Raw genomic sequence first — 26,122 nt, 5'->3', positions numbered from 1 at the left:
CCGAACCCCAAGTGAAGAGGCAAGAGAGTCATTCCATCTTTGTGCTGGCTGGAGGCTGAAGAAAGCAGAGGCAGAGACTGAAGGACAAAATCTTTGGATTTGGAGACATTTGGAGGTAGCTCTTGGAACCAAGCAGAGAGATAGGCCTCTAAGCTAACCGGGCTATATTGGAGACAATAAAAGATCTGAACTTTTATCACCTGGCTGCATTTGGGATAATTATTGATCTGAACTGATACTAAGGCTGCCTCCAGAAAACCTTCCTGAGAAACCTCCTTTCTCCCAGAGAGAACCATCTATATATTATATTTAAAGGAAGAAAATCACTACAATCCCCTTCTGTGATTAGATTGGAAAAGGCACTACTTAAAGCCAAAGAGGAAGGGGAGAATACAGCTAATTTGAGCATAGAAATTTATCCTGTGATTGAACAGCTTAACTCTTCAGATCAAGGAATGATTGGATTTCCTGACACATGATGAGACTGTTGCAGGATTTCAAAATCTGCAGGAATCATTGGATTCTCTTGCATATAAAAAACCTTTGCAGGACTTTAAAAACTTGCAGGGATCATTGGATTCCCTAACACATGAATTAATGGACAACAGATTGGTTTTGGACTATCTTTTGGCTGCTGAGGGAGGCATATGTGTGATTGTTATTTACATACCCTCTTTTTAGGACTTCTGGAAATCTTTTACAGCACCATGTTGATTTATATTGTTTGTTATATCACTACTTGCATGTACAATTCATGTTTGTTACACTACATTGAGCCTGCATTGGCTGTGGGGAGAGTAATCACCAATAGCCTGTGCATTATTGCTATGTGCTCGTGTAATACCTAGTAAGACCCTTCAGCCCAGAAACCCACTAACAATATCTGGCTTCACTCCCCACTTCCCTTTGGTGTTTTTCATTTCTCTTCCTGAGAAGTCAGGGAGGGTGTGATCACCTGTGTTCTAAAACAAAAGAAAGCGGGAGCTGTAGAAGGCTGAAATTCGGAAAAGGTATGCTTGAATCAGTCAGTACTTAAGGCTAATTATCTTTTCTATATGAGCTAATGGCTCTCTCTCTCTCTCTCTCTCTCTCTATATATATATATATATATATATATATATATGTATATATATATATATATATATATATATATATATATATATTTAGATGAGATGGTGATATGATGGATCTCTTCACCATTGGCTCCTGCTGAATGGGTGGTAGTGAAGTAATTGTAGGAAGGATTGGAGGATTGGGGGAGAGAAGTCAGAGGCACTTGGCGGCAGCATGAGGAGGAGAGAGGCTGGAGATTCCAGACTCCAGAATCCAGGATACATCTTTGGCAAGCCTTGTGGCAGCTTGCCTGCCTCCTTCACTTCTCCCTCTAAAGACCAAGGACTTTGATTGATCCAGACTCTGACTGATCCTAAAGCCCTCCAGAGAGCTAGACCAGACAGTTTAGTTATAGATCTGGAATGAATTACTGAGGAAAGAATTATTTCACCTTATAGGTTTACTCAATTGGTAAAATGAGAATGTTGGACTAGATAGTCCCTTAGAAACCTTTAATCTCTAAAAGTTTGAGATTTTAATCAGGATTATTTTGTGATGGTACTTTTTTCAAAAATATTCTGCAAACTCAGGAAAGTGTAAATTAAAGGTAGGTAATTTGTGGTCTAGGGAAACTAAGGAAACTGAATGGCAAAGGAGTTGGGAGAAGTGAATTGAGTCTGGTGACATTTGGACATGGGAACAAGGGTATTTGAGATAGAAAGTAATGATGGAGTAAGGAATGAGGAAGTCTAGCAAGTGAGTAATTGTACTAAAATGTGCTAGTGTACCCACAGATCTTTCAGGTTGGATTAGTTCTGACTCTTGAAACCATTAGTGCTTTTGAATGACTATAGCTCTTGTCTCTCCCCCCTCCCCCTACATTCCCAGACAGATTCAGTGACTTCTCACAATGCTATATTAAATATCCTGCTCAGACAGGATATCCTCATCACCTTCCATATTCACAGGATACAGAAGCTTGTTAAACGTAATGCTATAGCTCTAAAGGAGAATGTTGACTGTTTAATATTATCTTAAATTTAAGTAATAGTATCTAACTCATGTTTATCAAGCCAAAAACAATAGAAATTTTGCATGTTAGAATTATCATGTAGTAAATAATCAACTCAAGTCTTTTCCTCATTGTCTTCAGAAACTCTTTGATATCAATAGAACTCCAGAGCCTTTTTTCCTTTCAGGTTATACAGCACCAAAGAATAGCACTTCCATCACCTTCCAATTTTTCTTTTACATTCTACATTCAAGGAGTGGAAGTTCTAATCTGGGGAATCTCAAATGCCAGAGTGAGCCTTGGGAATATGACAATTGCAATCCAGATGAAATATTGCAGCCAATGCAGCATCAAAGTCTTGAGGAACAAGGAGAAATTTCATAGTAGATCAACTAGAGGAAGGCAATAAATAAGCTTTTGTTTTTCAGAATTCTAAGCATAAAGCCTATTCTTCACAGGGGAGAATTTTATGCCAGCAGCAGTCCTCCAGTTATCTGTTTTCCTGTCTCAAAGTTATGAGTCAACACTTTTCTGTATGTGATAAGCATTCTGGCTTCCCGAGTCAATCCCTTCTGCCACTACTGTGAGTTCTCATTGCTTAGTATCGCTCCCCTAGAGCACACCTTCCCACACCACCATGTTTCTTACCTCTCAATTTCTTCTTACTTTACATTTTCCAGGATGGAGAGTGATCTTTCTTTCACATTCCCTGAATACTCTAAATCAATTTTGTTTGGGTTTGATTTTAATGACACAATAGATGTATTAAATAATCTTTTTAAGTCCCTAATATCTATAATATTAATACTGTTAGCTATACTTTTATGTGTAGGGAAATTGAGAAAGAGAAGGGAAAATAAATGTAAGCCCCTATATGATGGAAACTCTTAAGAATCAGATTCATTTCAGTGACTATTTAGCTTACTGAAAAAGTCCATTCACTTATTCTCCCAAGTTAGAATTGGTAAGCCAGTATGAGGTGGTCAAAGAAGGGATCAGAAAACTTCTACACAACCCTGGAAACCCTTGATATATACTTGGCAGGCCATTGATACTTAAATGACTCTGTAATCAATAAATGATAAATCACTTCATTAACCAAACAATCAATTAACCAACCAGCATTTATTACATTTATTATTATATGGCTTACCATGTGCCCAAGACTGTACTGATAACAGTGAAATTATATCAAACATAGTATTAATACTCTTAAAATCCAATTGCCGACTTCCGGTTAAGATGGCGGAGAGGAGGCTCACAGTTGCATAAGCTCCGCGCTTTCTCTCACTATCCACTTCATTACAAGCCTCTGAATCAATGCTTGACTGAAAAAAACCCACAAATAGTTACCAAGAGAAGCCATCCTTGAGATCCGCCAAGAAAGGTCTGTCTTTACTGGAGGGCTGGGGCGGTTTTAGATCGGGCGCAGGCGGCGGGCAGCAGCAGTGAGAGCACGGGAGCAGACTGGAGAGGGGGTGGAGAGTGATCGTAGCCGTTTCTGCGGGGAGAGCTTTGCTACAGGTTTGGATAATTTCCTCCGGCAGCAAGTCAACAGCCCAGCAGAGAAGCTAAAAACACCGGGGCTGAAGAATACAACCGCAAACAGCTGGAGTCTCTCAGGACCTGGCCCCCCCCCCCCTTCCCCCCCTCAGTGACTCAGCACGCTTTGGGATCTCAGAGCGCAGGCGCAGCACAGTCCTGCTAGTGCCTCACTGCTGCCACCTGCAGTCTGTAGAGGAAGCTCGATAACACACCCAGCCCCCCCCCCCCAAAGAAAGACTCCAGTTTTTTCTGTTTTTCTTTGGTAGTTTATCTCTGATTAATAGACAGAATGAGCAAGAAGCTGAAGAGGACTTTAACCCTTGACAGCTTCTATACAGATAGAGAGCAGACTCTAAATCCTGAGGAGACTAAAAACAGGCAGTCCCCAGGTGATTCCCCAAAGGAGGAAATCATCTGTTCCTCAGCACAGATGAACCTCATAGAAGTGATTAAAAAGGCTCTCACAAGGGAGCTAGAAGAAAAATGGGGAAAGCAGAGTGAGGCTTGGCAAAAGGAGAGGGAGGCTTGGGAAAAGGAGAGGGAGGCTTGGCAAAAGAGCCTGGAGAAAGTTAAAGAGAGAGTGGATAAAGAAGTAAAATCCTTGAAAAATAGGATTAGTGAACTGGAAACAGAAAACAGCTCTCTAAAAAACAAAATTGGCGAAATGGAAAAAAATTCCACAGAACAAAAGAACTCAATTGGACAATTAGAGAAAGATTTTAAAAAAGTGAGTGAAGAGAATACTTCACTGAAAATCAGAATTGAACAAGTGGAATTGAATGACTCGAGGAGACAAGAAGAATCAGTCAAGCAAATCCAAAAAAATCAAACAATGGAGAAAAATGTGAAATACCTTCTGGGGAAGACAACAGACCTGGAAAACAGATCCAGGAGAGACAATCTGAGAATCATTGGACTCCCAGAAAAACATGATGAAAAAAAGAGCCTGGACACTGTCTTCCAGGAAATTATCAAAGAGAACTGCCCAGAAGTCATAGGAACAGAGGAAAAAATAAACATTGAAAGGATTCATCGATCACCCACTGAAAGGGATCCTAAAATCAAAACACCAAGGAATATAGTGGCCAAATGCCAGAACCCTCAGATGAAAGAAAAAATATTGCAAGCGGCTAGAAAAACCCAATTCAAGTATCAAGGAGCCACAATAAGGATCACCCAGGATCTGGCAGCATCCACATTAAAAGATCGAAGGGCCTGGAATATGATATTCCGAAAGGCTAAGGAACTTGGTATGCAACCAAAAATAACTTACCCAGCGAGAATGAGCATCTTTTTCCAGGGAAGAAGATGGACATTCAACGAAGTAAGCGAATTTCATCTATTTCTGATGAAAAAACCAGAACTTAACAAAAAGTTTGATCTACAAATATAGAACTCAAGAGAAATCTAAAAAGGTAAAGATTAATCTTGGGAACTATATTTTGACTATATAGATGTATAAAGAATACATGTATACCTTGTTCTAGAAATTGATGTGGAAAGGACATTGTACCAGAAAAAGGGTAAAGTGGGGGTAGTACATCTCATGAAGAGGCATAGGAAACCTATTATATCTGAGAGAAAGAATGGAGGGGGATGAATATAGTGGGTATCTTACTGCCTTCAGAATTGGCTTTAAGTGAAAAATCTTAAGACATATTCAATCTATGGTGAAACTTCTCCCATCTCATTGAAAAGTGAGAAGGGAAAAGTGGAAAGGGAAGGAATAAGCTAAGGGAAGGGAATACGGGAACTGGGGGGAAAGGGGTAAGATAGGGGGAGGAACTCTAAGGAGGGGGGAGGGATACTAAAAAGGGAGGGCTGTGAGAAGCAAGGGGTGCTCACAAGCTTAATACTTGGAAGGGGGGGAAAGGGGAAAGAAGGGAGGAAAGCATAAACCGGGGTTAACAAGATGGCAAGTAATACAGAATTGGTCATTCTAACCATAAACGTGAACGGGGTAAACTCCCCCATAAAGAGAAAGCGGTTAGCAGAATGGATTAAAAGCCAGAATCCTACAATATGTTGTTTACAGGAAACACACCTGAAGCGGGGAGATACATGCAGGTTAAAGGTAAAAGGTTGGAGCAAAATCTACTATGCTTCAGGTGAAGTCAAAAAAGCAGGGGTAGCCATCCTGATCTCAGATCAAGCTAAAGCAAAAATTGACCTAATTAAAAGAGATAAGGAAGGACACTATATCTTGCTAAAGGGTAGCATGGATAATGAAGCACTATCTATATTAAACATATATGCACCAAGTGGGGTAGCATCTAAATTCTTAAAAGAGAAACTAAGAGAGCTGCAAGAAGAAATAGACAGTAAAACTATAATAGTGGGAGATCTTAACCTTGCACTCTCAGAATTAGATAAATCAAACCAGAAAATAAATAAGAAAGAAGTCAAAGAGGTAAACAGAATACTAGAAAAGCTAGATATGATAGATCTCTGGAGAAAATGTAATGGAGACAGAAAGGAATACACTTTCTTTTCAGCAGTTCATGGAACCTATACAAAAATTGACCATATATTAGGACATAAAAACCTCAAACTCAAATGTAGTAAGGCAGAAATAGTAAATGCATCCTTTTCAGACCACGATGCAATGAAAATTACATTCAACAAAAAAGCAGGGGGAAGTAGACCAAAAAATAATTGGAAACTAAATAATCTCATACTAAAGAATGATTGGGTAAAACAGCAAATCATAGACATAATTAATAACTTCACCCAAGAAAACGATAATAATGAGACATCATACCAAAATGTATGGGATGCAGCCAAAGCGGTAATAAGGGAAATTTCATATCTCTAGAGGCCTATTTGTATAAAATAGAGAAAGAGAAGGTCAATGAATTGGGTTTGCAATTAAAAATGCTAGAAAAGGAACAAATTAAAAACCCCCAGTCAAACACTAAACTTGAAATTCTAAAAGTAAAAGGTGAGATCAATAAAATTGAAAGTAAAAAAACTATTGAATTGATTAATAAAACTAAGAGTTGGTTCTATGAAAAAACCAACAAAATAGACAAACCCTTAGTAAATCTGATTAAAAAAAGGAAAGAGGAAAATCAAATTGTTAGTCTTAAAAATGAAAAGGGAGAACTCACCACTAACGAAGAGGAAATTAGAGCAATAATTAGGAGTTACTTTGCCCAACTTTATGCCAATAAATTCGACAACTTAAATGAAATAGAAAAATACCTCCAAAAATACAGCTTGCCCAAACTAACAGAGGAAGAAGTAAATATCCTAAACAGTCCCATCTCAGAAAAAGAAATAGAACAAACTATCAATCAACTCCCTAAGAAAAAATCCCCAGGACCAGATGGATTTACATGTGAATTCTACCAAACATTTAAAGAACAATTAACTCCAATGTTATATAAACTATTTGAAAAAATAGGGATTGAAGGAGTCCTACCAAACTCCTTTTATGACACAGATATGGTACTGATACCTAAACCAGGTAGGCTGAAAACAGAGAAAGAAAATTATAGACCAATCTCCCTAATGAATATTGATGCTAAAATCTTAAATAAAATATTAGCAAAAAGATTACAGAAAATTGTCACCAGGATAATACACTATGACCAAGTAGGATTTATACCAGGAATGCAGGGCTGGTTCAATATTAGGAAAACTATTAACATAATTGACTATATCAATAACCAAACAAACAAAAACCACATGATCATCTCAATAGATGCAGAAAAAGCATTTGATAAAATCCAACATCCATTCCTAATAAAAACACTTGAGAGCATAGGAATAAATGGACTTTTCCTTAAAATAGTCAGGAGCATATATTTAAAACCATCAGTAAGCATCATATGCAATGGGGAAAAACTGGAACCTTTCCCAGTAAGATCTGGAGTGAAGCAAGGTTGCCCACTATCACCATTATTATTTAATATCGTATTAGAAACACTAGCCTCGGCAATAAGAGTCGAGAAAGATATAAAAGGAATTAGAGTAGGCAATGAGGAAACCAAACTATCACTCTTTGCAGATGATATGATGGTATACCTAGAGAACCCCAGAGATTCTACCAAAAAGCTATTGGAAATAATTCATAATTTTAGCAAAGTAGCTGGCTACAAAATAAATCCCCATAAATCCTCAGCATTTTTATACATCACCAACAAAATCCAACAGCAAGAGATACAAAGAGAAATTCCATTCAGAATAACTGTTGATACCATAAAATATTTGGGAATCTATCTACCAAAGGAAAGTCAGGAATTATATGAGCAAAATTATAAAAAAGTCTCCACACAAATAAAGTCAGACTTAAATAATTGGAAAAATATTAAGTGCTCTTGGATCGGCCGAGCGAACATAATAAAGATGACAATACTCCCTAAACTAATCTATTTATTTAGTGCTATACCAATCAGACTTCCAAGAAAATATTTTATTGATCTAGAAAAAATAACAACAAAATTCATATGGAACAATAAAAAGTCGAGAATCTCAAGGGAATTAATGAAAAAAAAAATCAAATGAAGGTGGCCTAGCTGTACCTGATCTAAAATTATATTATAAAGCAGCAGTCACCAAAACCATTTGGTATTGGCTAAGAAATAGATTAGTGGATCAGTGGAAAAGGCTAGGCTCACAAGACAGAATAGTCAACTATAGCAATCTAGTGTTTGACAAACCCAAAGCCCCTAACTTCTGGGAAAAGAATTCATTATTTGATAAAAACTGCTGGGATAATTGGAAATTAGTATGGCAGAAATTAGGCATGGACCCACACTTAACACCATATACCAAGATAAGATCAAAATGGGTCTATGACCTAGGCATAAAGAACGAGACTATAAATAAATTAGAGGAACATAGAATAGTTTATCTCTCAGACTTGTGGAGGAGAAAGAAATTTGTGACCAAAGATGAACTAGAGACCATTACTGATCACAGAATAGAAAATTTCGATTACATCAAATTAAAAAGCCTTTGTACAAATAAAACTAATGCAAACAAGATTAGAAGGGAAGCGACAAACTGGGAAAACATTTTCACAGTTAAAGGTTCTGATAAAGGCCTCATTTCCAAAATATATAGAGAACTGACTCAAATTTATAAGAAATCAAGCCATTCTCCAATTGATAAATGGTCAAAGGATATGAACAGACAATTTTCAGAGGATGAGATTGAAACTATTACCACTCATATGAAAGAGTGTTCCAAATCATTATTGATCAGAGAAATGCAAATTAAGACAACTCTGAGATACCACTACACACCTGTCAGATTGGCTAAGATGACAGGAAAAAATAATGATGAATGTTGGAGGGGATGCGGGAAAACTGGGACACTAATGCATTGTTGGTGGAGTTGTGAACGAATCCAACCATTCTGGAGAGCAATCTGGAATTATGCCCAAAAAATTATCAAAATGTGCATATCCTTTGATCCAGCAGTGTTTCTATTGAGCTTATATCCCAAAGAAATACTAAAGAAGGGAAAGGGACCTGTATGTGCCAAAATGTTTGTGGCAGCCCTGTTTGTAGTGGCTAGAAACTGGAAAATGAATGGATGCCCATCAATTGGAGAATGGCTGGTAAATTGTGGTATATGAATGTTATGGAATATTATTGCTCTGTAAGAAATGACCAGCAGGATGAATACAGAGAGGCTTGGAGAGACCTACATGAACTGATGATAAGTGAAATGAGCAGAACCAGGAGATCATTATACACTTCGACAACGATATTGTATGAGGACATATTTTGATGGAAGTGGATTTCTTTGACAAAGAGACCTGAGTTTCAATTGATAAATGACGGACAAAAGCAGCTACACCCAAAGAAAGAACACTGGGAAACGAATGTGAACTATCTGCATTTTTGTTTTCTTCCCGGATTATTTATACCTTCTGAATCCAATTCTCCCTATGCAACAAGAGAACTGTTCGGTTCTGCAAACATATATTGTATCTAGGATATACTGCAACATATCCAACATATAAAGGACTGCTTGCCATCTAGGGGAGGGGGTGAAGGGAGGGAGGGGAAAAAAAAATCGGAACAGAAATGAGTGTAAATATAATGTAATTATTAAATAAAAAAATTAAAAAAAAAAAATCCAATTGCCCTCAGTCCAGTTCATCCATCCAGTAGAAACAAATGAATACTTTCCCTCTTAATCCCCCAATAACTACCAATAAGTAGCTTAGGCCAAGAGAAAATAGAACCTGTGGAAAATTAAAATTTCAATAATAAGGATTGATTTCTGCCTGTGAGGACACATTATTCCTAAGTCTAAATTGGATCCTAGTTTTCAATTGTGGAAGCAATTACCATAATGTTTCATGTTTATCTATTTCCTATTGTAATACTGTGATTTCTATGAGATGCTTCCTCTGAGGTTCTAAGAGAAACAATATGTAGAGAAGTTTTACTGACAAAAGCTGTAGTTGTTTTGAAGCATAATAAACAGTATATCTATCTTTCTGTCTCATTAAGTACAATTGTATTGATGCCTTATCTGAGTTATAAGACCCTATGTTTAAATTCCTCACTGTTTACTGTTCCATAACTATTTGAGAACTATTGTCTGCAAGGAATTTGAGAATGTATAACAGCTTTTACAACTCTACTTTAAAGATAAAATGAAAAAGGAAAGTTTAATACCTTAAAATGAATAGAAGTGTCACACTAGAGATTCACTATTTACTCTGAATTATATTGCTTTTATTGGCTACTATACAGCTTTTAAGGTTAAATAAACAATTTCAGGAATTGACTGATTCCTTCATTTGTATAAAGTGTGCTCAAGTGTAGTAACAGCTTTAGGTGCTTCATGGTAATGCATGCTTTGAGCAAATGCAGTCATTGTATCCTCAGATATTATTATTCAACATTTGTCATGCATTTCAATGACTGTATGTCTCAGTATGCATAGAAAGCACTTCACTCAGAATCACCATGCAGAGATTCTTATCTTCTCAACAGAAGTCAGGCAAGAGAACAATATCTGAAGAAATCAATGCCATTCTTTGGCAAATACTGAATAAACTTGCTGCCAGTCAAAGATAGGTATTTGAGAAAATTAATCATAAGCAAACTTCAACTAGTTAACATATTCACACATACACAGAAAAACTGAATTTCAAAACATTAAATGATTTCTTCCTATAACCTTGCATTTCTTCTCTGTTGGAGGACATTTTTTCCCCCCCTGGCTATAAATTTTGATTTTGGTTTTGTTTTTGTAAAGGGAAATCATTATATTTTTAAAATTATAGTGTTTTATTTTCAAAGTATATACATGGATAATTTTTGACATTGACTCCTACAATAACCTGTGTTCTATTTCCCCTCCTTCTCCCCCTTACCCCAGTTGGCAAGTGTTCCAATATATGTTGAACATGTGCAATTCCTCTATACAAAGGGCATTTTACTTGCAGAAGAACTTGATTTACATATACTTTTTAAGTCACCATACACATATTATTATCATTCATTTCAATCCAATTAAATAAGAATTTATTAAATATCTACTATGTAGAATATACAATCCTGGGTCCTGGGATTTATAAAGGCAAAATGAAAAAAATATTCTTCCCTCAAAGTTGTTTAGATTTCATTGCGGACAAATGCTAAATATACATTGCAAATATAAGATACATTCAAAGGAATTAGAGAATGATTTTAAGGTTGGGGATATGCAATAAAAATATTTTTATTTTGGGGAAGGATTGGAGGAGAAAGGAAAGGTCATGTGTAGTCAGGCCTTGGAATGACCTTTAAAAGGAAATCAAGGCTCTAAAATATGGAAGCAAAGAATAGAATTTCAAGGTTAAGGGCACCTTGTACAAAGTTATGGTAGTAAAGAGTGAAATAGTGTATGAATAGCAGGAATCTATTGAGTGATTAGAATAGAAGGCAGTAAAGTGAAACACTTGGGAAAGTGGTTTGAATCAGTTTGTGAAGGCTGTTAAGTACTTTATAGAAGAATATAAACTAGATCCAATAAAAATCTAAAAGCTTTGTGAGCAGGGAAGTGACATGATCAGACCTGGGATTTAGGAAAACATTTTGGCAACTAGTGGAGGATAAATTATGGAGGATGAGGTTGAAGAGGCAGGGAGGCCACTTAGGAGGCTATTGCAGGAGTTCATTATAGGAAAAATGAGGGACAGATTTAGTATTTAACTATTTACATCTTGGTGACAAGAGTATTTAACGAGTTTGATTCAGTATTTATTTTTGAAGAACTTAGAATGTTAAATCTCTGTGCTCAAGGAACTTGCATTTTGGCAATGGGATGAAGAACAGATAAGTTTTTTTACAAGGCAATTTAAGAAGGGAGACAAAAAATGCACAGGAGGAATCGCTTGTCCAAATGAGGGTTTCAGGCAATAGGTAGTAGCCATTTTGGGGGAAATGTAGATTATTTTAAGTGAAGTAATATGTAATAAATACAAGTAGAAATAAATAAGGAATGGAAGGGTTGAAAGGAGATTATGGAGTTTTAAAATGCAAGGTTGATGAAATTATAATAGCATGTTTTCTTGCTAGTTATTTGCTTGAAATATGTATTATACAGATTGTGTCTAGGACACTGTTTCATTAGAATAACATTTTCAATTAAAAAAATCATTTATGTGATCTAATCTTATTGATAAAAGTTTGATGGATAACCATCTTTAAAATAAATTCTTATTCAACAAAATGCAAAACAATTTTTAAGACAAGATTATTGTTAGGGATCCATAATCAGAAAGAACAGCAATATTAACTCTTTCTTTGATATCTGCATGTTTGTGATCTAATAGATGTAATATAATCTAATAAATGTAGTTTCAACTTTATGCATTTTCTTCTAGCATAGTAGTTCCTCTGAATTCTTTGGGACCTGAATAGGTGAAAGTCGTTTGGGTATAAGGCAAGTATGTGAGAAATATTTTTATCACCATATGTATATTGTTTTAATTTTTTAAAAAAAGCCTGTGTTCTTATTGTGCGGTTCAGAAATGGTGAGGGGTCACCATATAATAAAAAAGCTGGAGAGATCTTTAGAAGCAAAGCAAAGTTTATTATACATTCTTGCGAGAAGGGCGTCCCTTCCAGCAAGCAGACAATCGAAGGGAGGAAGCACCTTCTGGGTCAGGGTTAACACTTTTAATCCCTAACACAAATACCCCCTCCTACCACTAACCCTCATCCCCATTGGGTGAGGATATTACATTCTAAACGGGAGAACTACCCAAGAAATTGAACTTGACCAATAAGTACATAGTTGCCCATATTTGACTAAAATAGAGAGAAACTGATGCCATAGGATAGCAGGAAGGGGCCTTAGGTATGCCCTTGATCCAATCTTCAAAGTCCTTCAGGCCTATGCAAACTTTCAAGTAGATGAAGCCTTACTCGATTTTTACAGCTGTCTTGAAAGATCTCACCTCATCTCATTCAATTATACTCATGATTTATTTCAGGATTTAATTGAATTTCAAAAGAAAATTTATTTATTTAATGAAAATTCCATGATTATACAGTGTATATAGGGAAGAAAATGTATGTAAAGAATATTTTCTGACAGATGCTTAATACTTAATTTGTAAACATTATTTATTTTGTGGGTTTTCCTTCAAAAGATTTAACAGTTTATTGGACTTTTATCATTACTGAAATTTAAAGATAGAATCTTAAAATTTTAAATGGCAAAATTTTAATTCTTAAATAAAAATAAAATTTGGCAAATTTTCCCCCAATTCATCAGCAAAAAAGCAATTTTTTTTTATCATTTTAAAGTTATAAAAACATTTTAACTCTCCAACCAGTGACAGAAACAAAAACCAAAATCTTCTCAGTAGTAACATATGAGAAATATTATACATGTCAGTGGCAATGGAGTGTTTTACTTCAGAATGAGGTTTGTGGTCTTCATGATTTCATTAAATTTTAGTATTTCAATTTTCTGTATGGAGTAATGTTCAGTCAAAATACTTTTATAGCTCTTTCAAAAATAACTATGCCTGAAAGTTGATTTATTTGTAATGTATCAATAACTGCCAGATATGACTTTTATATTTAGTGAAAAGGTCCATTACCCAAATTCATAAATTTATAATGTTTTCTTCAGGGTCTAATTTAGGGAAATTAGGGTTTAGAAATTACCATAATCATAAGGGCAAAGCAGTTTGTATGTGGATTCAGGAAGACAATTGGTATGACTAATAGTACCATGCTACAGAGCCTAGGTTGGAACATACTAGAATATTGTATTCGGTCTAGGAGGCAGATTCTAAAAGGATAATGAAGAATTATACAACATGTAGATAAACTGCATTTGAGGGCTAAAATCTCTTGATATTTGAGGAGTGGTTGAAAACATTTTAAATATTTACCTAAGATAAAAGAAAACTTAGGACAGGCAAGGCTGCTCTCTTTGAGTATCTGAAGACCACTAATGAAATCGAATCAATTTCTAGTCTTTCCAACATTTTAACAACTTTATTTGGAATTTTTTTCTTATATCAAATACAAATTTGTGTTACTTCATCTTTATCCCATTGTTGCTCAGTCTTTTAAGATCATATAAAACGAGACCAGTCATTTTCCTTGATACCAAACATTTTAAGGAAAGAATTCACCAGACTTATGTGGTATAATGTTAAAAATCTGGATATAAGGAGCAGCTAGATGGCACAATAGATAGAACACTAGCCGTGAAGTCAGGAAGATGAATTCAAATCTGGTCTCAGACACTTAACACTTCCTACCTGTGTGACTCTGAACAAGTCAATTAACCCCAATGCCTTAGCAAAAAATAAATAAAATAAACATTAAAAAAAACTGGATAGATTTTGATATGGTCATAGCTAGAAATATCAAATATCAGAAGCTGAACCAAGGCAGTTTCCTGTCAGCATATTTGAGGTCAGAGATGTTAAGTTATGCAAGTTTCAGAATGCAAGTTATTTGGTGTGCCATTACCATGTTAATCAAATTTGAAATATTTCTCCTAGGATGAGGTGGTAACAGCAAAATGATTAGAAATTTTCTGCCTAACTCTACTGAATATCTATTTTAGGGACAAATTCTCTAAAGACTGAGCAGGCCCATAAACAAAATAAATTAGGCATTCTTTTCTCTTTATTTCAACTACCGAAGTGGAGCTATTTGTCATTTCTGTATCTATAAATTAAAGCTTTTTATTTTTCAAAACTTATGCATGGACAATTCTTCAACATTAGCCCTTATAAAACCCTGTGTTCCAATTTCTCCCCTCCTTCTCCTACATGGCAAGTAGTTCAATATATTAAACACACCTTTATTAAAGAATACTCCCATCTTGGCAAATCAACATTGGATGAACCATGGTGGTGGAAGAGTGAGAGTTGGCATGAAGAGTTCTAAAAACTTCTGTGATAACTCAATTAAATTTAATTAAACAAATATTTATATTATAATTTACATGCTATACAGATTAAAAATGGAGGATATTATTCAGTCATTCATTCATAGCTGACTCTTCATGGCTCTGTAGACTCTGGGATTTCTTGACAAAAACACTGTAGTAGTTTGCCACTTTCTTTGTCAGTAAAAATGGTAGTAGCACAGTTTAATTTTTCAGCAGTGAATCTGTCATTTTGAAGGCCAACTTCCCTAAATGTATTTTTTTGCTGACATAGAATGCTATAATAAAGATATGTTGTGATCCTTCCCCCTCCAGGAGAATGTCATGAAATTATCCCATCCATCCATATTCATAACTTATTTCCTCCTTAACAGATTATAATGAGGTTTTTGGTTGAGATATTTTGGGTATAGACTTAGACTCCCACGTTCAGTCTTCAGAACAAATACTACTCTCCTGGACCAAATATTGAATCTCTTCTCCACATGGGGAACTTATTCATTTTTCTATTTATATTCTATCCTACATGAACATCTTTTTAACTCTTGAACACTCCATTCTAAAAAATGTTTTAGTCATTCATCTTATTGAAATTAATTCCTAGCAATTGTGCCACAATACTGACTCTTCATTTAATTCTCTTTTTTTGGCACAAGCAGGATAATTTCTAATAATTAATAACATTCCTAAAATGACTTTGTGATTCCCATAAATGCTGTAGCTCCTATAGCATTGGACTTGTTAATCCCTTGAAAATATTCTCCACATCTAATAATTATAAAATTAATGATTCAATAAGTATTTTAAAAGTTTACCATGTGTCTGGCACCATGCTAAGTGCTGGAAATATAAATACAAGCAAAAAGAAAGATAATTTACATTTGTTAAAAAGCTTACATTCTAACAAAAGAAGATAACATATTAAAAAAAAAGATTGAAAAGAATGTGGGAAAGGAAATCACTCAGATACATGGTTGAAGAGTTGAAAAGGGAATAAAGAATATTTGGGGCCTTTCTCAAAAAAATTTTGAAAAAACTTATCAATTGGAGAAGGGAGTGTTAGTGGAAGGAGGCTTGTGACAAAGTCTAGATTTCGACCTTTCTTTAAATGTTCCAGGATGAATCATTCTTTATATATCAAAAATATAACTCCAATCTTGTCTTTATATTTTATTTTTTTCATTAACAAAAAAATTCAAAGGAAATTAGTGAGTAAATATTTTATTTTTTCAATGATCTTTCATGTTATATTTTAGCCAATATATTATATTCATCCCTATCATTAAAGAGCATGGAACAGAAATAAGTAGATATATACTCTATTGGTAATCCATTAGCAAGACAGTCTAAAAGATAAGCAGTACTGAAAACATCTCAAAATCAATGTGTCTTACAAAGTAATCCTACAGGAGCTTTTTGAATTGAAATAGACAAAATAGCATTTAGACCCCTAAAGATGTCAGTCATAGGCAAGCACAGAGCATATGTCAAAACTAAAGGCCCATTGTCATTTCTCTTCTTCTAAGGGAAATGAATACACACAGCTGTGTACACACACACACACACACACACACACAAACACACACACCACAAACAAATATTTTTCTCTGTATTTTTGTTTGTATTATCTTTAATATTCTATTAAAATATTTAATAAGTGAACAGATACATATGGACAAAAGTGAGATGAATTTCACATTTTCATTAGATAATGTTCATCAGATAATATTTGTTTGATATTAGGGAAATGATATTCTGTAATGAAAAAAGTGTGCATACAATGTTGAGAGCTGAAGAAGGCTACCAGTGTATTGTGTTTCTAATCCAGGAAGGAAATATTTTCCCTGTATAAAAACAATAACATTCACGTCAATGAGATGAAAGATACATCAATGGACCAAAACAAATTGAAAGCAATTGAATGTCATCTGAGTTAATTTCTGATTGCTCCATAAAAACTAGGTGTCTAGTCTGTAAAAATCTTAACTCAAATTTTGACATGGTAGGGAACTACATGCATTAATGCTAGTTTTACAAAGTGTTATTAGTCAAGTCAATAACCTTGCGTTATTTTTGTTTCTTGTTAGTTAAAAATAGTGGCATTTGCTTATCTTGTCTCTAATTTTTGGAATGTGCCTTCTTTTTGGGAGCCCATCATTCATCGAACATCCCTTTGAAACAGGAAAGTTCTTCCTTTCTCATAGAGAATTATGTTGGGAGAAAAAAGAAATAGGAAACAGGGTGACATTGTTAAATCACAAATCATGCCTCTGACACATACCATCAGGATGGATAATTCCAGACAAGTCAATTAATTTCTCTACTAAGTGCAACTCATTAAATGTATAAATTACTGAAGTTACATATTTGCATTGGTAGAAAGAAATTGCTTATTGAGAGTTCCCTATATCAATGGAATACCCCTGTATCCTACAATTCTCACTGGATCAGTGAAGTTACAAGTCACACACACACACACACACACACACACACACACACACACACACACACACACATACTTGATAAAAATATTTTTCCTCTGGAGTTTTCAGAAAGTTATTTTTTTTCTTTTGTAAAAAAACAACACAACAGGTTTATTAAATATAAATATTAGAGAGGTATAATCAAGTTGCTGTAATGAGAGTCAGCATTTTTCTCTAGCTGAGTCAACATTATCTTCTCCATAAATAACTGGAAAAATACTATATTTTGAATTGTTTTTTGGAAGATCAAGGAAAAGGTAAGACTTTTTTTCTTTTTCTCTTCTTGTTTTTATCTTTCCAAGCCAAGGAAAGCTTAACAAGATAGAGAGTTCTACAAATACTGAGATTGGGGCTGTTGAGGATTGCAATATCATGGTGCAGGAGCAGCAAAGGCAATAGCAGTCAAGAATGGGAGGAGGGGAAATCACCAGTGAAAGAAGCAGTGTATACATCACCAACAAAATCCAACAGCAAGAGATATAAAGAGAAATTCCATTCAAAATAACTGTTGATAGCATAAAATATTTGGTAATCTATATGAAAGGAAAGCCACAAATTAAATGAGCAAAATCACAAAACAATTTCCATATAAATAAAGTCAGATTTAAATAATTGGAAAAATATTAAGTGCTCTTGAATAGGCTGAAAGAATATAACAGATGACAATACTACCTAACTAATTTATTTATTTAGTGCTATACAAATCACACTCCCAAGAAACTATTTTAATGACCTAGAAGAAATAACAACAAAATTCATATGGAAGAACAAAAGGTCAAGAATTTCAAGGGAATTAATGAAAAAAAAATCAAATCAAGGTGGCCTACATGTACCAGACCTAAAATTATATTATAAACCAGCAGTCACCAAAATCATTTAGTATTGGCTAAGAAAGAGATCAGTTGGTCAATGGAATAGGTTAGGTTCACAGGAGAAAATAGTCAATAACTATAGCAATCTAGTGTTTGACAAACCCAAAGACCCCAACTTTTGGGATAAGAATTCTTTATTTGACAAAAAATGCTGGGAAAACTGGACAGTAGTATGGCAGAAATTAGACATGGACCCACATTAACATCTTACACCAAGATAAGATCAAAATGGGTCTAAGATTTATTTTATTTTTTTTAATTTTTATTTAATAATTACTTTATATTGACAGAATCCATGCCAGGGTAATTTTTTTTACAACATTATCCCTTGCACTCGTTTCTGTTCTGATTTTTCCCCTCCCTCCTTCCACCCCCTCCCCTAGATGGCAAGCAGTTTTATATATGTTAGATATGTTGCAGTATATCCTAGATACAATACATGTGTGCAGAACCGAACAGTTTTCTTGTTGCACAGGGAGAATTGGATTCAGAAGGTATAAATAACCCGGGAAGAAAAACAAAAATGCAAATAGTTCACATTAGTTTCCCAGTGTTCTTTCTTTCAGTGTAGCTGTTTCTGTCCATCATTTATCCATTGAAACTCAGTTAGGTCTCTTTGTCAAAGAAATCCACTTCCATCAAAATATGTCTTCATACAATATCGTTGTCGAAGTGTATAATGATCTCCTGGTTCTGCTCATTTCACTTAGCATCAGTTCATGTAAGTCTCGCCAGTCCTCTCTGTATTCATCCTGCTGGTCATTTCTTACAGAACAATAATATTCCATAACATTCATATACCACAATTTACCCAGCCATTCTCCAATTGATGGGCATCCATTCATTATCCAATTTCTAGCCACTACAAACAGGGCTGCTATAAACATTTTGGCACATACAAGTCCCTTTCCCTTCTTTAGTATTTTTTTGGGATATAAGCCCAATAGAAACACTGCTGGATCAAAGGGTATACCCAATTTGATAACTTTTTGGGCATAATTCCATATTGCTCTCCAGAATGGTTGGATTCGTTCACAACTCCACCAACAATGCATCAGTGTCCCAGTTTTCCCGCATCCCCTCCAACGTTCATCATTATTTTTTCCTGTCATCTTAGCCAATCTGACAGGTGTGTAGTGGTATCTCAGAGTTGTCTTAATTTGCATTTCTCTGATCAATAATGATTTGGAACACTCTTTTATATGAGTGGTAATAGTTTCAATTTCATCCTCAGAAAATTGTCTGTTCATATCCTTTGACCATTTATCAATTGGAGAACGGCTTGATTTCTTATAAATTTGAGTCAGTTCTCTATATATTTTGGAAATGAGGCCTTTATCAGAACCTTTAACTGGGAAGATGTTTAACCAGTTTGTTGCTTCCCTTCTAATCTTGTTTGCATTAGTTTTATTTGTACAAAGGCTTTTTAATTTGATGTAATCAAAATTTTCTATTTTGTGATCGGTAATGGTCTCTACTTCATCTTTGGTCACAAATTTCTTTCTCCTCCACAAGTCTGAGAGATAAACTATCCTATGTTCCTCTAATTTATTTATAATCTCATTCTTTATGCCTAGATCATGGACCCATTTTGATCTTATCTTGGTATATGGTGTTAAGTGTGGGTCCATGCCTAATTTTTGCCATACTGATTTCCAATTATCCCAGCAGTTTTTTTTTTTTTTTTTTTTTTTTTTTTTTTTTTTTTATCAAATAATGAATTCTTATCCCAGAAGTTAGGGACTTTGGGTTTGTCAAACACTAGATTGCTATAGTTGACTATTCTGTCTTGTGAACCTAACCTTTTCCACTGATCCACTAATCTATTTCTTAGCCAATACCAAATGGTTTTGGTGACTGCTGCTTTATAATATAATTTTAGATCAGGTACAGCTAGGCCACCTTCATTTGATTTTTTTTTTCATTAATTCCCTTGAGATTCTCGACTTTTTATTGTTCCATATGAATTTTGTTGTTATTTTTTCTAGATCATTGAAATATTTTCTTGGAAGTCTGATTGGTATAGCACTAAATAAATAGATTAGTTTAGGGAATATTGTCATCTTTATTATGTTCGCTCGGCCGATCCAAGAGCACTTAATATTTTTCCAATTATTTAAGTCTGACTTTATTTGTGTGGAGACTTTTTTTATAATTTTAATCATATAATTCCTGACTTTCCTTTGGTAGATAGATTCCCAAATATTTTATGGTATCAACAGTTATTCTGAATGGAATTTCTCTTTGTATCTCTTGCTGTTGGGTTTTGTTAGTGATGTATAAAAATGCTGAGGATTTATGGGGATTTATTTTGTAGCCAGCTACTTTGCTAAAATTATGAATTATTTCTAATAGCTTTTTAGTAGAATCTCTGGAGTTCTCTAGGTATACCATCATATCATCTGCAAAGAGTGATAGTTTGGTTTCCTCATTGCCTACTCTAATTCCTTTAATATCTTTCTCGACTCTTATTGCAGAGGCTAGTGTTTCTAATATGATATTAAATAATAAAGGTGATAGTGGGCAACCTTGCTTCACTCCAGATCTTACTGGGAAAGGTTCCAGTTTTTCCCCATTGCATATGATGCTTACTGATGGTTTTAAATATATGCTCCTGACTATTTTAAGGAAAAGTCCATTTATTCCTATGCTCTCAAGTGTTTCTATTAGGAATGGATGTTGGATTTTATCAAATGCTTTTTCTGCATCTATTGAGATGATCATATGGTTTTTGTTTGGTTGGTTATTGATATAGTCAATTATGCTAATAGTTTTCCTAATATTGAACCAGCCCTGCATTCCTGGTATAAATCCTACTTGGTCATAGTGTATTATTCTGGGGAGGATTTTCTGTAATCTTTTTGCTAATATTTTATTTAAGATTTTAGCATCAATATTCATTAGGGAGATTGGTCTATAATTTTCTTTCTCTGTTTTCAGCCTACCTGGTTTAGGTCTCAATACCATGTCTGTGTCATAAAAGGAGTTTGGTAGGACTCCTTCAATCCCTATTTTTTCAAATAGTTTTTTAGCATTGGAGTTAATTGTTCTTTAAATGTTTGGTAGAACTCACATGTAAATCCATCTGGTCCTGGGGATTTTTTCTTAGGGAGTTGATTGATAGTTTGTTCTATTTCTTTTTCTGAGATGGGACTGTTTAGGATATTTACTTCTTCCTCTGTTAGTTTGGGCAAGCTATATTTTTGGAGGTATTTTTCTATTTCATTTAAGTTTTCGAATTTATTGGCATAAAGTTGGGCAAAGTAACTCCTAATTATTGCTCTAATTTCCTCTTCGTTAATGGTGACTTCTCCCTTTTCATTTTTAAGACTAACAATTTGATTTTCCTCTTTCCTTTTTTTAATCAGATTTACTAAGGGTTTTATCTATTTTGTTGGTTTTTTCATAGAACCAACTCTTAGTTTTATTAATTAATTCAATAGTTTTTTTTTTTTTTTTTACTTTCAATTTTATTGATCTCTCCTTTTATTTTTAGAATTTCAAGTTTAGTGTTTGACTGGGGGTTTTTAATTTGTTCCTTTTCTAGCATTTTTAGTTGCAAACCCAATTCATTGACCTTCTTTTTCTCTATTTTATACAAATAGGCCTCTAGAGATATGAAATTTCCCCTTATTACCACTTTGGCTGCATCCCATATATTTTGGTATGATGTCTCATTATTATCGTTTTCTTGGGTGAAGTTATTAATTATGTCTATGATTTGCTGTTTCACCCAATCATTCTTTAGTATCAGATTATTTAGTTTCCAATTATTTTTTGGTCTACTTCCCCCTGGTTTTTTTGTTGAATGTAATTTTCATTGCATCGTGGTCTGAAAAGGATGCATTTACTATTTCTGCTTTACTGCATTTGAGTTTGAGGTTTTTATGTCCTAATATATGGTCAATTTTTGTATAGGTTCCATGAACTACTGAAAAGAAAGTGTATTCCTTTCTGTCTCCATTACATTTTCTCCAGAGATCTATCATATCTAACTTTTCTAGTATTCTATTTACCTCTTTGACTTCTTTCTTATTTATTTCGTGGTTTGATTTATCTAATTCTGAGAGTGCAAGGTTAAGATCGCCCACTATTATAGTTTTGCTGTCTATTTCTTCTTGCAGCTCTCTTAATTTTTCTTTTAAGAATTTAGATGCTACCCCACTTGGTGCATATATGTTTAATATAGATAGTGCTTCATTATCCATGCTACCCTTTAGCAAGATATAGTGCCCTTCCTTATCTCTTTTAATTAGATCAATTTTTGCTTTAGCTTGATCTGAGATCAGGATGGTTACCCCTGCTTTTTTGACTTCACTTGAAGCATAGTAGATTTTGCTCCAACCTTTTACCTTTAACCTGCATGTATCTCCCCGCTTCAGGTGTGTTTCCTGTAAACAACATATTGTAGGATTCTGGCTTTTAATCCATTCTGCTAATCGCTTCCTCTTTATGGGGGAGTTTACCCCATTCACATTTATGGTTAGAATGACCAATTCTATATTACTTGCCATCATGTTAACCCCGGTTTATGCTTTTCTCCCTTCTTTCCCCCTTATCCCCCTTTCTAGTATTAAGCTTGTGAGCACCACTTGCTTCTCACAGCCCTCCCTTTTTAGTATCCCTCCCCCCGCCTTAGAGTTCCTCCCCCTATCTTACCCCTTGCCCTCCCAGTTCCCGTATTCCCTTCTGCTTAGCTTGTTCCTTCCCTTTTCACTTTTCCCTTCTCACTTTTCAATGAGGTGGGAGAAGTTTCACCATAGATTGAATATATCTAAAATTTTTCTCTTAAAGACAATTCTGAAGGCAGTAAGATACCCACTATATTCATCTCCCTCCATTCTTTCTCTCAGATATAATAGGTTTCCTTTGCCTCTTCATGAGATGTACTACCCCCACTTTATCCTTTTCTGGTACAATATCCTTTCCACATCTAGTTTCTAGAACAAGGTATACATGTATTCTTTATACATCTTTATAGCTGAAATATAGTTCCCAAGATTAATCTTTACCTTTTTAGATTTCTCTTGAGTTATATATTTGTAGATCAAACTTTTTGTTAAGTTCTGGCTTTTTCATCAAAAATAGGTGAAATTCGCTTACTTTGTTGAACGTCCATCTTCTTCCCTGCAAAAAGATGCTCATTCTAGCTGGGTAAGTTATTTTTGATTGCATACCAAGTTCCTTAGCCTTTTGGAATATCATATTCCAGGCCCTTCGATCCTTTAATGTTGATGCTGCCAGATCCTGGGTGATCCTTATTATGGCTCCTTGATACTTGAATTGGGTTTTTCTAGCTGCTTGCAATACTTTTCCTTCATCTGAGGGTTCTGGCATTTGGCCACTATATTCCTTGGTGTTTTGATTTTAGGATCCCTTTCAGTGGGTGATCGATGAATTCTTTTGATGTCTATTTTATCCTCTGTTCCAATGACTTCTGGGCAGTTCTCTTTGATAATTTCCTGGAAAATACTGTCCAGGCTCTTTTTTTCATCATGCTTTTCTGGGACTCCGATGATTCTCAGATTGTCTCTCCTGGATCTGTTTTCCAGGTCTGTTGTCTTCCCCAGAAGGTATTTCACATTCTTTTCCATTGTTTGATTTTTTTGGATTTGCTTGACTGATTCATCTTGTCTCCTTGAGTCATTGAATTCCAATTGTTCGATTCTGATTTTCAGTGAAGTATTTTCTTCACTCACTCTTTTAAAATCTTTTTCTAATTGTCCCATTGAGCTATTTTGTTCTATGGAATTTTTTTCATTTCGCCAATATTTTTTTTTTAGAGAGCTATTTTCTGTTTCCAGTTCACCAATCCTATTTTTCAAGGATTTTATTTCTTTATCCAGTCTCCCTTTAACTGAGTGGGTGACTTCTCCAGGCTCTTTTGCCAAGCCTCCCTCTCCTTTTGCCAAGCCTCACTCTGCTTTTCCCATTTTTCTTCTAGCTCTCTTGTGAGAGCCTTTTTTAATTTCCTCCATGAGATTCATCTGTGCTGAGGAACAGATGATCTCCTCCTTTGGGGATTCACCTGGAGACTGTCTGTTTTTAGTCTCCTCAGGATTTAGAGTCTGCTCTCTTTCTGTATAGAAGCTGTCAAGGGTTAAAGTCCTCTTCAGTTTCTTGCTCATTCTGTCTAATAATCAAAGACAAACTAGCAAAGAAAAAAAGAAAAAACTGGAGTCTTTCTTTGGGGAAGGGGCTGGGCGGTGTTACCGAGCTTCCTCTACAGACTGTGGGGGGGGGGGAGGGCAGCAGTGAGGCACTAGCCCTACTGTGCTGCGCCTGCGCTCTGAAATCCCAGAGCTTGCTGAGTCACTGTGGAGGGGGTGGGGGAAGGGGGGCGGCCAGGTCCGGAGAGACTCCAGCTGTTTGGGGTTCTATTCTTCAGCCCCGGTGTTTTTAGCTTCTCTGCTGGGCTGCAGACTTGCTGCCAGGGAAAAGTATCCCGTCCTGTAGCGAAGCTCCCTCCGCAGAGACGGCTGAGATCACTCCCCACCCCCTCTCCAGTCTGCTCCCGTGCTCTCACTGCCGCTGCCCGCCGCCTGCACCCGATCTAAAACCATCCCAGCCCTCCAGTAAAAACAGACCTTTCTTGGCGAATCTCAAGGATGGCTTCTCTTGGTAACTATTTGTGGGGTTTTTTTCAGTCAAGCATTAATTCAGAGGCTTGTAATGAAATGGATAGTGAGAGAAAAACGCGGAGCTGCCCAGCTATGTGCCTCCTCTCCTCCATCTTAACTGGAAGTCAGGTCCAAGATTTAGACATAAGGAATGAGATTATAAATAAATTACAGGAACACAAGATAGTTTACCTTTCAGACTTGTGATGGAGGAAGGAATTTGTGACCAAAGAAGAACCACTATTGACTACAAAATAGAAAATTTTGATTGTATCAAGTTAAAAAGCCTTTGTACAAACAATACTAATGCAAACGAGATTAAAAGGGAAGCAACAAACTGGGAAAACATTTTTACAGTTAAAGGTTCTGATAAAGGCCTCATTTCCAAAATATATAGAGAACTGACTCAAATTTATAAGAAATCAAGCCATTCTCCATTTGATAAATGGTCAAAGGATATGAACAGACAATTTTCAGATGACGAAATTGAAACTATTACCACTCATATGAAAGAGTGTTCCAAATCACTATTGATAAGAGAAATGCAAATTAAGACAACTCTGAGATACCACTATACACTTGTCAGATTGGCTAAGATGACAGGAAAAAATAATGATGAATGTTGGAGGGGATGCGGGAAAACTGGGACACTGATGCATTGTTGGTGGAGTTGTGAACGAATCCAACCATTCTGGAGAGCAATCTGGAATTATGCCCAAAAAGTTATCAAACTGTGCATACCTTTTGATCCAGCAGTGGAACTACTGGGCTTATATCCCAAAGAGATACTAAAGAAGGGAAAGGGACCTGTATGTGCCAAAATGTTGGTGGCAGCCCTGTTTGTAGTGTCTAGAAACTGGAAATTGAATGGATGTTCATCAATTGGAGAATGGTTGGGTAACTTTTGGTATATGAATGTTATGGAATATTATTGTTCTGCAAAAATTGACCAGCAGAATGAATATAGAGAGGCTTGGAGAGACTTACATAAAGTGATGTTGAGTGAAATGAGCAGAACCATAAGATCATTATATACTTCAACAACAATACTGTATGAGGATGTATTCTGATGGAAATGGATATCTTCGATAAAGAGAAGATCTAATTCAGTTCCAATTGATCAATGATGGACAGAAGCAGCTACACCCAGAGAAGGATCAC

The sequence above is a fragment of the Antechinus flavipes genome, chromosome 1 (genome assembly GCF_016432865.1).
Source record: "Antechinus flavipes isolate AdamAnt ecotype Samford, QLD, Australia chromosome 1, AdamAnt_v2, whole genome shotgun sequence".
In the NCBI taxonomy this organism is placed as follows: Eukaryota; Metazoa; Chordata; class Mammalia; order Dasyuromorphia; family Dasyuridae; genus Antechinus; species Antechinus flavipes.
Note: the sequence above shows the minus strand (reverse complement) of the source record.